This window comes from Perca flavescens, chromosome 3 (assembly GCF_004354835.1).
Source record: "Perca flavescens isolate YP-PL-M2 chromosome 3, PFLA_1.0, whole genome shotgun sequence".
In the NCBI taxonomy this organism is placed as follows: Eukaryota; Metazoa; Chordata; class Actinopteri; order Perciformes; family Percidae; genus Perca; species Perca flavescens.
Genome location: NC_041333.1, coordinates 2410010 through 2423009, shown reverse-complemented (window position 1 = coordinate 2423009; position 13000 = coordinate 2410010). Strand labels below are relative to the sequence as shown.

At 43.2% G+C, this 13000-nt stretch overlaps 1 pseudogene; it reads right to left on the bottom strand.

Annotated features, from left to right (window-relative positions):
- Positions 1 to 2701: 2701 nt before the first annotated feature.
- On the bottom strand, positions 2702 to 3886 carry LOC114552196 (olfactory receptor 52E4-like; annotated as a pseudogene).
- Positions 3887 to 13000: the final 9114 nt, after the last annotated feature.

Here is a 13000-nt window from a genome sequence, read left to right as displayed (position 1 = left end):
AGTGCTCTGAGGCTCAGGGCAGCGCTCCTCTGTGGCTCATAGCTGTGATTCTTCCTCTAACCTCCATCCTGGTGATAGGAACGTGTGTTGCCCTTTACAGAGTGAGGCGACAGAATGCAAAGTGTCAGAGAGATAGCTCGCCACAGAAGACAGAGCAAGGGACAGACAATGTAGCGTTTTGCTTTGATGACAAGAGAACACTCACAGATGCTGAGTCTGCAGAAATAGAGAAACATCACGACCCAAGGAGTGCTGATCAGCAGAGGTTAAGTGTGGAGTTTTACGGTGATGCCAGTCTGTTAAGTGTTCAGCAGGTGCCAAAAAGTGAGCTGGAGTATTATGAAATCGGCAGCATCTGTAGTGCACTTCATTCTGACACTGCCTCACTGACGCTCAGCTGCCACAAACATATGTACAGCCCAAAGTGTGTGAAAACTGATCCTAAACGGTGGGGAGATTTGAGGATGCTGTTAGCAGGATTTAAGAAAGAATGCTTTGGTGAAGAAGAGAGGGCAAAAATTCCTACAAAGCCTCAAAATGTGGCTTTCTTAAACAAGCAGTTGTTGACTAAGATTGATGCAGAGCAGTTCCAGCATACACCGCCTCGTTACCAGAAGAGGTTCATACAACCAAAGTTCCTGGAACCAGCCCAATGTCTCACGTTTAAGGAAATAGGTAAACTATGCACTCCTCAGGAGAAAACAATGTCACATGCAGCATCCCCAGGGTTTGGACCTGACAAGTCCACCACGATGATCGGTGCGTCATCTGACAGTGAAACAGGCAGCACATTCACCTGCTCGGAGTCTGAGTGCGGACAGTTTTCTACCATCAGCGCCAGGACATATATACATGACCTGTCATCCCTGTCAGCGTGCAGCTTTAGACAACAAGGCATCTTGCCTGTCAGCTCATTCTTAAAACACTCCTGTCACTCTTCTGCAGGTCAGCAAAAGGCTGAGAGTGCTCCCTCAAGTATGTTTGAGCAATGGGGAAATCTTTTAAATATGCATCTACCTTTCAGCAGCTATGCTCCCGTATTTGAGGATATAGCATGTCTACCCTCTGACCCCAGTCACGGCTTTGATATGCAAAGTGACATGGAGGAAATTATTTGATGGCCATTATATACTTTATATATGTCGCAAAAGGGTCAGGTGGGAAAATTGTAAATATGCAGTTGGTTACTTATTTTAAATAATTTTGATGCATCAAAACTCAACAACAATGTAAAAGAATGACATGAAAATCCAAACTTTTAGTTGCGACTGTTAGGCCTGCTGCCTCTAGGTAGCTTCTCTGTTCTGTCCTCTCTCCCTCCCTCCCCTCTGTCTGTCCTATTTGCAGGAGTGGAGTCTGGTGTGCAGGAGTCAGGTGTTCAGCTGCCTCTCATCTGCCACAATCAACCTCTGCTTCATATACCCGGTCCTTCCTTCACTCTGCATCAGATCGTAGATGATACTGCCACAGTTAGTCTTGCTCCAGACAAACCTTTGCCTAGTAGTTTAAGCCTACTTGTATGTTTGCCTGTCCTGATTCCTTTTCTTGTGCCTCCAGCTGCCTTTGGAACCTGACTCCTGCTACCACTCTACTCCTGGCGTACACCGAACCGGAACCACCACCACTGGACCCCGCCTCTAACCTGTTCACCTACCTCTTTCTGATGGACCCGCTCCTTTTTGGATTTCCCCTGACCTGTAAAACTGTTTAATTCACACTCCTGGCTCTGCTTCTGTCTGCATTTGGGTTCTCATTCCAACGTAATAAGGACTTTGACCAGCTTCTGAACAGGCAGAAAAAAATGTTTTACTTAAACCAAAACTCTTGATCTTTTTATGTTCACTTGGGTACTTTATCATGTTTTTGTGTTTTGTTTCTGGTGATGATGCTTAAATGTAAAGACAAGCATATTTAAAGTTTGTCATACTAATTCATAATCATAAGTCACTAGCTGTTCTATATGTCCAGTCTTGTCTGTTTCTTAAGTAACCTGTGCATTCTTTCAGACATGAATATTCAGGATGCTGTTTGCAGATCAGTTTTTGTACATATAGCATGGCACTTGTCACAACATTAATTTTAGAAAAGGCACTTTCCCGAAGACCAAAGAGTAACTTTGCTCTTTGTGTTAATTCACAATTACAGTCTTACACAACTGTCAAAATTGAAGTTATGTTTAAGCGTTAGTGTCCCTGTGGAGTGTAAATGGAGAATTGGAGAAAAAAATTTGATTATTTTGATGCTAATAGAAAATATGTTTATTTTATATTTGGAAAATTGCAATACATTTTATTTATGCACTTTTGAAACAAAGGTACAATTTACTTTACAGTAAAACAGAGTACCTTAGAAATACAAATGTGCAAACAAAGTATGAGTTAACAAGACATGAAAATATAAAAGTAGAAAACCGAATAAAACAATAAAGAAAACATTAAGACATAAAACATTAGGCTGGTAATAAAAAAGCCTTCCAGTACAAGTGAGTTTTAAGACGTGGTAAGAAGTGATTCTGATCTGGCTCCTTGCCAAGAAGAAAAGCCTCAGTAAACTTCTAACATAGCATTTTTGTTGGAACAATCAGGAGACTCCTGCTTGAGTTTCTCAGGCTGCGTTGGGCTCATAGAGGAAAAGCAAAGTATCAAAATTGATTCTAAAGCTCACAGGGAAGTGACATATTTGAAGCAGCAAAAGTAACTTATCACTTGATTGATGAACTTGTACTGCTATTAATTTTCCTAGTAACTAATTTCTTTTTCAAGTGTTCTTTGATATCCTTGGTTTTGAAACAGTATATTAATGGGTTAATAGCAGCAGGTAAAATACTGTACAGCATTACAACAACTATGCGAACTGGGACACTGAATGTAAATCCTACAAAATTTGCCAGGTACACAAAGCATCTTGGCGTGTAATAGAGAAATGTGATGAGAATCTGTGGCAAGCAGGTAGACAGATTAGATTAGAACTGGTCATTCTCATAACTGCAACAATGATGACAAAATAAGAGAAGATGATAAAAGAAGAACATGGCCCCACCTAATGCCAATGCCATATTTTCTCGTATGTCCTCACATCCAAGCACTGCTATTGCTATATGGTCACAAAAGCAATGTATAATTATGTTTGAATTACAGTAAGTCAATCTCAGAGTATCTACAACTATACCCACCATCCACGACATTGGCAAAATCCATGATATTCCACAAAGCACAGAAACAGTGTTGTTTGTGAAAAGACCTGTGTAACGCAGTGGAGCACAAATTGCAATAAAGCGATCAAGGGCCATCACCATCAGGATGAAAGAATGAGATGCCCCCAAAAAATGAACAAAGTACATTTGTACAAAGCATACATAAAATGAAATAATGCTGTCATCAAACCAATATTTCTATATAATCTTTGGCAAACAGTCCCAAACATTAAGTCAGTTAGTGCCAAGTGGCAAAATATCAGATATGTGGGTTTGTGAAGAGACCTCTCACATCTAACAAACACTAAAATAAAAATATTTCCTACAGCTATAGCCAAGAAGAGAACCAAAAGCAGGGCTGACACAGGTCCATAATACTCCTGTGAAAGTCCAGGAAATCCCAGGATGAAGAAATTTTTAATCCTTGTTACATTAGTGTAGAACATAATCACTTGAATTAACAGTAACAACCTATCAAAAGAAAACACATACATTAAAATAGTTTTTAGATGTGACAAGTTAAGGAAAATCTGAAATAACATTGGAGCATTAACAATAGACCTAAATACTTCAAATCTAACAATTATGCAAACAAAAGTGTTAATCACTACAGTGTAATTTCATGTTTTCTGTGGAGGATCTAAAGTGTAAATCTTACCTTGTAAAAGTTACAATAGATCTGCCTCCGTGGAAGTACTTCCACATCTCACTGTAGTGCCACCTAATATGTGATTAGCATCTTGTTTGAAACGAATATCAATGTTTACTTTCGTAAACAAGTAGATCCCAAATGGTCATGTTCTCTAATGAGTTTCACCCATCTGTGTTAACATGAAGAATACATGAATACATAAAGAATAGAGTAAATATTATTCAGTTTCCAATCAGTGGCTTTCAGCCATGAAAAATATGCAGCTGCAATACAGTATATTGTGGAGCAGGTTGCATGGCGATATATTTTAGACAATTCAGTTCTTTCAAAACCTTTTCTCAGTTGTATGTTAATGAGGATGGCGTTTGCCAATTAATAGTTTTTGCCTTTTTAAAATAGTCTATTATAGTGCGTGCTGGCGAAAAACTAGTTCATGCATTTGTTACTTCAAGTTCTGGACTATTGTAATTCATTACTATGTTGCTCAAATAATTCCCTTAAGACTCTCCAGTTGATCCAGAATGCTGCAGCGCTTGTGCTGACAAGAACTAAGAAAAGAGATCACATTTCTCCGGTATTAGCTTCTCTGCACTGGCTTCCTGTAAAATCCAGGATTGAATTTAAAATCCTTCTCCTGATCTACAAAGCTCTTAATGGTAAAGCACCATTATATCTTAAAAAGCTCATAGTACCTTTGTCCCACTAGAGCACTGCACTCCCAGAATGCAGTTACTTGTAGTTCTTAGAGTCTCTAAAAGTAGAATGGGAGCCAGAGCCAGGTGGCAGACACCGTCACCACATTTAAGAGTCAATTTAAAACTCTCCTCTTTGATAAAGCTTATAGTTAGGGAGTGAGGAGTTGCAGTGTTTGCCTGGATCGGCAGGGGAGGGTGTATGGATGCAGACACGGCGCCCCTTCTCTTCTCTGCTTCTCTTCATAGTCGTCAGATTCATCTATCAACCCTTATAGAGCTGGCTTAGGTTTGCCTTGGACCAGCTCTTAGTTATGCTGTTATAGTTTTAGACTGCCGGGGTCTTCCTTTGACACACTGAGCTCCTCTCTTTCCATCTGTGTGCATCCATGTCCCAGAAAAGCTTGTTACTAACTTAGCTCTGGGGAGCCCTTATGTTATTTCACCCCACAGTTTTCCTTGGATTATGGTGGCACCTAAATCATTGTTGCAGCATTGTTGTAGCCCTGCTATTCCCTGCTACGCCCTGCTATGCCCTGCTACATCCTGCTACGCCCTGCTACATCCTGCTACGCACTGCTACACCCTGTATGCCCTGCAGTGCCCTGCTACGCCCTGCTACATCCTGCTACGCCCTACTACACCCTGCAGTGCCCTGCTACGCCCTGTTATGCCCTGCCATGCCCTGCTACAGCTGGCTCCGTCCTGCTACGCACTGCTACACCCTGTATGCCCTGCAATGCCCTGCTGTGCCCTGCTACGCCCTGCAGCACCCTGCTACGCCATAAAAATGTAATTGAATTAGCATGAGGAGTCACAGTAACATAAAGTAGAGAAGAAAAATGTAAGAAAAAAAGTGTGGAGTTAGTGGTTCAACGATTATAGTTCCTTAAACTTGAATACGTTACAGGGAGTAACAGGTAGAACTTACACAAATGATGTAATGCCTGTGTTATATTCACTCTGGTGAGTAGTAATGCCAACGTTAATTACCTATTAGCCATGCACTGCTAGCATACATGGCAACATAATTTGAGATAAGTCAAATGTTTTCTGTACTGAGAAGTTCCTCTGGAAAGAGTTCATGATCTTTTTTTATTCATATTCATTGTATTTGGATCTGACAGGTATTTAAGGATATCAATTAAAGCAATACATGGAAAAACACTAGGGAAAACAGTGTAATAATATAATTATATAATATAAGGTAAATATATTATTAATTTGCCAAGTGCCTTTATGGTGGGAGGAAAACTGGAACTCCTGAAGGAAACCCACACAAACATGAGAGAACATGCTAACTCCACACAGAAAGGCCCTGCCTGAACCCAGGACTCAGCAGTGCCTACTTGCTCTGAGGCAGCAATGCACTGAGCCATTATTAATATGCTAATGCCAGAGTTTTACATGTTCAGCAGCATTTATTTAGTTATTTTTATGTATTTATTCATTCATTCACAATACCACTTCAAGCATTACAATAATACATCTGGGGTAAAAGATCAATTGGGTAGAGTGAATGGGTCCCCCAAAGAAGCTAGAAAAGCTTATAGATGGGGGCCCATGATTCAAGAAAGGGTAGTGATACAAACTATGGAATACACAATTACCACAAATGATAATGAATAGATGCACGCAAAAGGCGCACCAGTACATACATAACATTACATACACATACAATCATAAACAAACATCCCAGTAGTCCATGAAAATTATGTTAAATATAGGTTAATAAGAAATATTTTTTTAGTTGTCTTTTAAAGTTGGAGATAAATGGCAACACCTTAAGGCATTCATCAATCCCGTTCCAGATCTGCGGCCCCCTACAGACAACACTCATACTGGCGCGCACATGTCGGCGACATTTTCCTGATATAAGTGGTTTGATTCTCGTTTGATATGTATGCTGGGGGCTGGAGATAGGAACAAGACTACTCAGTCTGGAGTTTAGCCTATTGACAATTTGGAACATAAGGCAAGCATTATGATATTCATTTAGCTCAGTTAGTCTTAGTAACTCAAAACGGTGGAATAAAGGTTGGGTTGGGGAATTTATTATTTATTTATTCTTCTTCTACATCCATGAGAAATCTTATATACATTTATCTTTTGTGGATTTTTGAGAGATATTAGTGCCAGGTTTGAAGCATTTTATTTGATATAGACAAATGTTGGTCTGTTTATGTTTGTTTTTTAGCATTTCATGACATGTGAAAGGAAAAGTGGACTGTTCGTTGAAGGCATTGTAGATGGACATACAGCAGATGAGCATCTGACCTTCAACCGGTTTTTAGTAATGTAGCCTTTGGTTAAGTGCATATATGACACTGTTGCATGCCAAGGGATGCTTGAATAAAGTTCAGTTTAAGCTGATATTAAGAATATTAATATAGGCTAAGTTTATCAAATCAAGTGCAAAGTACTTAATTCGTGTATGACACTGCATGTTTTTCAACTCCACACAGAGATTTTCTGAAGGTAGTTAGCTAGCTAGCTATCTTTAGCTGACAAACTAGTGAGTAAAACTACTTTGTGTGTGTGTGTGTGTGTGTGTGTGTGTGTGTGTATTTCACAAAACCTAGATAGCGGATTAAGCCAGGATTTCCCAGTTATCCTTGCTCAATTTAGCCTTGACTCGGTTTCACAAAAGCAGAGGCCCCTAAATTACCATGGAGATTTATTCTGTACAGCTACTGTACGTACACACTGCCGCCGACTTGAGCTGCAAAGAAGCTCTGGCCGCCCTGTCAAGGACGCTTGTCAGAAAGTACGGGGAAGCTCTGACATTGCAGCGTTGTTCCATCATGTTCAACACACGACTGAATAAAAAGCACAAACAGCCACTGCACGGCCAATACATTGACACTAGAAACCTTTTATAAATTATATACATAAGGACAGAATTTGTATTGTTTGTTGATCGCAGCAGTGTCTGTTAGCAGTTAGCTTACTCGTTAGATGCTGAACTGCAGCAGAAAGCAGGCAGAGCGAGCAGCCGCCAGCTGTTGATCCGTGCAGGACTTCACCGTGAGCGGACTGTTTAGAGGCCATGTGACCGGCAGGTAACATTAACTGGTCCGTGTATGCAAACAACGTCATATCATAAATGATAGGGAACCCAGCAACGGCGATTATGAGCTTTTCCTCCCTTTTCTCGGAAATAATGTTTTGGTAGGAACAAAAGTTTACATCGTATGTTTCTCCAGAATCGGCCAGCGCAAAGGACGTCTATATTCCGATTGGTTGCTGGCGTTTGCCGCTGCTTGCAGCTGAACCGCGTCATAGCTCATTACCATAAAGTTGACATACTTTCAACTTTCTGATTGATGCTCTGGTCGCTCAAAACGCTCAAAACGCTCAAAACGCTCAAAACGCTCAAAACGCTCAAAACGCCCAAAACGCGACGCCGACAGATTTGTCGCTCCTTGCAGCTAAGAGAAGCCAGCTTCCATTGAAAATTAAGGGTATATACAGAAATCCTGGAGGTAAATTCAATATCTTTTAATATCATTTTGAAAACCTTCCCAATATTTTTTAAAACCAACATGCCATTGAGTTGCAGGTTTATACAGCAACACGTTTTCTAACCATTAAACAGAGTTTGAGATTTATAAAACAACACCATCGAGGCCAATAGAACAATGCAGATAGGGTAAATCAACAGAATAGATTAAGACTCCGGGCCCCACCCTTTTCTCCATCTACATGCTCCCCCTTGGCAAAGTAATTAGCAGACAAGAGCATCCAGAGATTACAATACATCCAGAACAGCGCTGCCAGGATCCTGATGAGGGTGCGCAAGCACGATCACATGGCCCCCATCCTGAAATCTCTTCACTGGCTCCCTATCCCACTCAGAATAGAATATAAGGTCTCCCTCCTCACCCACCAGTGCCTTCATGGACATGCCCCCCTTTACCTACAGGAACGCCTCACCCGCCAGACCTCCTCACGCACCCTCCGGTCTGCATCCACAAACACCCTCCTAGTCCCCAGAACCAAGCTCTGCAGCATGGGTGATAGGGCCTTTTCATCTGCGGCTGTGGAACACCCTCCCTGAACACCTCAGGGCCCCACAATCTACAGATGTTTTTAAATCCATCCATCCATCCATCCATCCATCCATCTTCGTCCGCTTATCCGGTGTCGGGTCGCGGGGGGAGCAGCTCCAGCAGGGGACCCCAAACTTCCCTTTCCCGAGCAACATTAACCAGCTCCGACTGGGGGATCCCGAGGCGTTCCCAGGCCAGGTTGGAGATATAATCCCTCCCAGCTGGACGTGCCTGGAACACCTCCCTAGGGAGGCGCCCAGGGGGCATCCTTACCAGATGCCCGAACCACCTCAACTGGCTCCTTTCGACGCAAAGGAGCAGCGGCTCTACTCCGAGCTCCTCACGGATGACTGAGCTTCTCACCCTATCTCTAAGGGAGACGCCAGCCACCCTCCTGAGGAAACCCATTTCGGCCGCTTGTACCCTGGATCTCGTTCTTTCGGTCATGACCCAGCCTTCATGACCATAGGTGAGGGTAGGAACGAAAACTGACCGGTAGATCGAGAGCTTTGCCTTCTGGCTCAGCTCTCTTTTCGTCACAACGGTGCGATAGATTGAATGCAATACCGCACCCGCTGCGCCCGATTCTCCGACCAATCTCCCGCTCCATTGTCCCTCACTCGCGAACAAAACCCCAAGGTACTTGAACTCCTTCACTTGGGGTAAGGACTCATTCCCTACCTGGAGAAGGCATTCCATCGGTTTCCTGCTGAGAACCATGGCCTCCGATTTAGAGGTGCTGATCCTCATCCCAACCGCTTCACACTCGGTTGCGAACCGATCCAGTGAGTGCTGAAGGTCGCAGGCCGATGATGCCATCAGGACCACATCATCTGCAAAGAGCAGCGATGAGATCCCCAGCCCACCAAACTGCAACCCCTCCCCACCCCGACTACGCCTCGATATCCTGTCCATAAATATTACAAACAGGATTGGTGACAAAGCGCAGCCCTGGCGGAGGCCAACCCTCACCTGAAACGAGTCCGACTTACTACCGAGAACCCGGACACAGCTCTCACTTTGGTCATACAGAGATTGGATGGCCCTGAGTAGAGACCCCCTCACCCCATACTCCCGCAGCACCTCCCACAGTATCTCCCGGGGACCCGGTCATACGCCTTCTCCAAATCCACAAAACACATGTAGACCGGTTGGGCATACTCCCAGGCTCCCTCCAGGATCCTTGAGAGTGAAGAGCTGGTCCGTTGTTCCACGACCAGGACGGAATCCGCATTGTTCCTCCTCAACCCGAGGTTCGACTATCGGCCGAACCCTCCTTTCCAGCACCTTGGAGTAGACTTTACCAGGGAGGCTGAGAAGTGTGATACCCCTATAATTGGCACACACCCTCTGGTCCCCTTTTTAAAAAGAGGAACCACCACCCCAGTCTGCCACTCCTTTGGCACCGTCCCAGACTTCCACGCAATGTTGAAGAGGCGTGTCAACCAGGACAGCCCCTCCACACCCAGAGCCTTGAGCATTTCTGGACGGATCTCATCAATCCCCGGGGCTTTGCCACTGTGTAGTTGTTTGACTACATCAGTGACTTCCGCCTGGGAAATCGACGACAATCCCCGTTATCCTCCAGCTCTGCCTCTAACATAGAGGGCGATTAGTCGGATTCAGGAGTTCCTCAAAGTGCTCCTTCCACCGCCCTATTACCTCCTCAGTGGAGGTCAACAGTGTCCCATCCTTACTGTACACAGCTTGGATGGTTCCCCCCCCCCCTCCTGAGGTGGCGAACAGTTTTCCAGAAACACTTTGGTGCCGACCGAAAGTCCTTCTCCATGTCTTCTCCAAACTTCTCCCACACCCGCTGCTTTGCCTCTTTCACGGCAGAGGCTGCAGCCCTTCGGGCCCCTCGGTACCCTGCAACCGCCTCCGAGTCCTCCGAGATAACATATCCCGGAAGGACTCCTTCTTCAGTCGGACGGCTTCCCTGACCACTGGTGTCCACCACGGTGTTCGTGGGTTACCGCCCCTTGAGGCACCTAAGATCCTAAGACCACAGCTCCTCGCCGCAGCTTCAGCAATGGAAACTTTGAACATTGTCCACTCGGGTTCAATGCCCCCAGCCTCCACAGGGATGCACGAAAAGCTCCGCCGGAGGTGTGAGTTGAAAGTCTGTCGGACAGGGCCTCCTCCAGACGTTCCCAATTTACCCGCACTACACGTTTGGGCTTACCAGGTCTGTCCAGAGTCTTCCCCCACCCCTGACCCAACTCACCACCAGATGGTGATCGGTTGACAGCTCTGCCCCTCTCTTCACCCGAGTGTCCAAAACATACGGCCTCAGATCAGATGAAACGATTATGAAATCGATCATTGACCTCGGCCTAGGGTGCTCTGGTACCAGGTACACTTATGAGCATCCCTATGTTCGAACATGGTGTTCGTTATAGACAATCCATGACTAGCACAGAAGTCCAACAACAAACAACCACTCTGGTTTAGATCAGGGAGGCCGTTCCTCCCAATCACGCCTCTCCAGGTGTCTCCATCATTGCCCACGTGTGCGTTGAAGTCCCCCAGCAGAACAATGGAGTCCCCCACTGGAGCCCCATGCAGGACTCCAGTCAAGGTCTCCAAGAAGGCCGAATACTCCGAACTCCTGTTTGGTGCATATGCACAAACAACAGTCAGAGATAAAACCTCAAAACATATCTTTTCAAGAAAGCTTTTTACTAAATGTATTTTATAGGTTTTCCTCCTAAATATTTTTATTAACCTTGATATTTATATTTTCCTAAGTGCATTATTATATGCTTTGTAGCACTTTGAGATTGCTGAAATCTAAAGTGCAATACAAATCAAATGTATTATTATTATTATTATTATTATTATTATTATTAAGACTCACTGACTTTGGAAACATCTTGCAACCCTAACCCATCTTGCATTTATTTCACCTTTAGAATAAAATTATTAGATGAAATAAAATGATAAATTAAAGCAGTTAAAAGAAACCAGCATTCACTGATGCCATTATAACCACTTAAAACTACGTGAACCTTCTTCTGTATGTACAGACACCCAAATGAGTACACATGGAAAACATTCCATGAGGGAAGTGAAATACAAGAAAACAGACATACATACAGACAAGCAAACAAGCATTCACCGTTTGAACTTGTGCATTATACTGTAACCATTTGAAACTAAGTGAACCTGTGATCTCATGATAAGTGATAAACCCATTAACAGCAACGTTATTGTTCATATTTTGGCACAATCAATGTTTCTGACTGTAGTAGTAGTGGTCATAGTGACTGAGAGTGTGATGTGAGATGCTAAAAAGAATCTACATGCTGTTTTCAGGTAATGTTACTTTTTGACGTTCAACACCCCCACTTCTGAAAACAATTCTAGAGGAAACACTGTCAACCATCACAGCATCTACATAGAGAGCTAGGAGTACATAGTATATTTTTTCAGAACTTGTTCAAATAAATTATTTATGTAAAAGCAATGACACTTCCACACTGTTAAGAGAATGCACAAAACCACCTTGCACACTGAGAACGCTACCTTAATCAATCTGAATAACCTATCCACTTCTACTGTCCCTATGCAATATTTTCTTACCAGCTGAGATGCCACCTGCCAACTGCTTGTCCTGGAGGAATGTTTGCACTATACTCTTCATCTGTGTGATGCACCACTCAGGAGCTCTGTTAATGTTTGTGGGATACTACGGAGCCCCTAAGGGGACATGAAAAAAAAAAAAAAAAAAAAAAAAAAAAAAAGTTTAGTTTCATGTGCTCAGATTAAACTTTCATGTTCGCACGTGAAACTTTCATGTGCGCACGCAAAACCTAAAGTTTAGTTTCATGTGCTCACGTGAAACATTCATGTGCTCACACGAAACTTTCATGTGCGCACGCAAAACCTTTTCATGTGCGCACATGAAAGTTTTGTGTGAGCACATGAAAGTTTTGTGTGAGAACGCAAAACTAGTGTGGGCCCATGAAAGCCGTAAAGCCTGAGACGATAGTGAATGACCACAGTAAAGTTCAATAGTTGCACTATAGGCTATATTTTAATCTAGGTCTTCATTATAAGGACATTGTTGCTTTGCTTGCAAGTCGTCACCATTAGGCTATATTGTTTTGATACGACATTTAAAATGTATTTAATCTGTTCCGGCACAAAAGGGACAGCGATTTGGATCAGGCAATTACTTTCATTTATGAACAGTTAACATCTGGCCAACTCACGGATATAGGTGGATTTAGGGCCTACACAAAATGCAAGGAGAATGGACTAAACAAAGGAAAGAGAATGTTTGATTAACACGAGAACTGAACGGGATAATTCTAAAACGCTTAACGTGAAAAAGGTTTAATGTACCTAAACAACGATCAGTGATCCCCAATTTCTCTCTTATATTGCTCCTCATAACCACTGAAAA